This window comes from Mustela erminea, chromosome 2, assembly GCF_009829155.1.
Source record: "Mustela erminea isolate mMusErm1 chromosome 2, mMusErm1.Pri, whole genome shotgun sequence".
Classification (NCBI taxonomy): domain Eukaryota; kingdom Metazoa; phylum Chordata; class Mammalia; order Carnivora; family Mustelidae; genus Mustela; species Mustela erminea.
The window spans coordinates 150,890,797-150,892,655 of NC_045615.1; the positions used below are offsets into that span (position 1 = coordinate 150,890,797).

A 1,859-nucleotide genomic window follows, 5' to 3' on the forward strand; every position below is an offset into this window, starting at 1 on the left:
GCCCTTCAAGAGGTTTCCACACTGTAGTCAGAGTGGTCACTCACAATTTCAACTTTAGCTATGTGACCCCAGTGCTTGAAACACTTCAATGACTGCATCATTTTGCTGTTGCTGTTTTAGGTTTGACTCATTAAAATATGTGAAAATTCTTTAGTTTTGGCCCAGGCTTGCATCTCTAGCTTTATCTCCCATTTATCTCTCTGCTCTAACTCTTGCCCTACTTAGTGACTTGCAATGCCACAGACACCACACAGCCCACCTCACCACTCTCATTTACACAGGATAGTCCTTCTACTTGAAATTTCTTTCTGCCTGGATAACTCTTATCTGTTTCAGTTTTATTTTTACATTTTACTTTCTTGGGGATTTTTGAGGGGTGGGTATTTTTCTGAGACTAGGTCGGGTGGCTTTCCTATTGGCTACCTAAGCCTGTACTCAGTTCCCTCCAGTAGTTGTACTACTAGAGAGCTGTTCTATAATTTCTCTCTTACTCTCTGAGCTATCTGACAAATTCTTTCAGAGTAGGAGGTTAGTGCGCTAGAGCTGAGTGATCCAGGGGAGGGCCTTGTGGTCTATGGAAATTATTCAGGTGAGATGGAAGCCATTGGAGGGTTTCCAGTAGGAGAGAGGGCTGGAACAACAGAAGTCTTACAGACGTCAATAAACTATACTAATACCTAAAGCAGAGTAAGTAAAAGAAAAATAAACTGATCCAGACACATTATGAGAATTTTTAGGACGTAAGGATAAAGAAAAGGAAACACTGGGTGCTTGGGTGACTCAGCTGGTTAAGCATCTACCTTGGCTTGGATCATGATCCCAGAGTCGTAGGATCAAGTCCCACATAGGGCTCCTTGCTCAGCCTGCTTCTCTCTCTGCCTCTGCCTGCCACTCTGCCTGCTTATACTCTTTCTCTCTGACAAATAAATAAACAAATAAAATCTTAAAAACACACACACACACAAGCAACAACAATAAAAATCAGACATTATCAGAGAAGAAAAAAGGACAACAAACAAAAACAATAATCAAAAAAACTGATATCATAAAAGAAATAAAATTAGATTGATATTCAAATGTTAGTTAATACTAGAAGACATTAACTTATTTTCTTTTGTTAAGTTATGTTTGCATAATTTGGTCATGATTCAATATTCTTTTTTTTTATATTCGCATTCTTAATATATTAATCCTCTCATGAAAAATCTGCACAATCCCACACATAAATCCACTGAAGCATCTTTACTCCTTCTTTTTGCCAGCACCAGCATTGGCTTTCGCAGTCCCCCTGACTTTCTTCATTCTGTTCTTGCATTCTTTTCACTGTTTTCTTGAGGTCTTTTTTCTTCTCATACAGACCATGTCTTGCAAGTCTATATTTGGCTTCACTTTTCTTTGCATAATCCAAGGAATCATAAATTATGCCAAAGCCAGTTGTCTTGCCACCACCAAAATGGGTTCTGAATCCAAATACAAATATGACATCTGGTGTGGTCTTGTACATTTTGGCTAGTTTTTCCCAAATTTCTGTCTTAGGTATTGTTGCCTTTCCAGGATGAAGGACACCAATGACCATTTGAGCTAAAGTAGTCGGTTGGTCATGAACTTCCTGGTCTGGATAGTTACTGTGTTGTTCATGATGGCGGCTGAGCTTCAAGCAGCCAGAGACCAAAATAGCTCAATGTTCTTTTAATGTGGTTTTGGTTTGGGTGCTCTATGTTTTATATATGCTATTAAGTGAGATTGTTCTGTAATTTTCATTTCTCATGTTTTTCTTGATATATATATATATATATATATATATATATATATATATATATCAGCATTATCCTAGTGGAAGTGTTCCTTTTCTGTTATTT

At 37.7% G+C, this 1,859-nt stretch overlaps 1 pseudogene; it reads right to left on the reverse strand.

The window, feature by feature from the left end:
- Window positions 1-1,197: 1,197 nt before the first annotated feature.
- Window positions 1,198-1,656, reverse strand: LOC116584055 (annotated as a pseudogene).
- Between the last annotated feature and the right edge of the window lie 203 nt (window positions 1,657-1,859).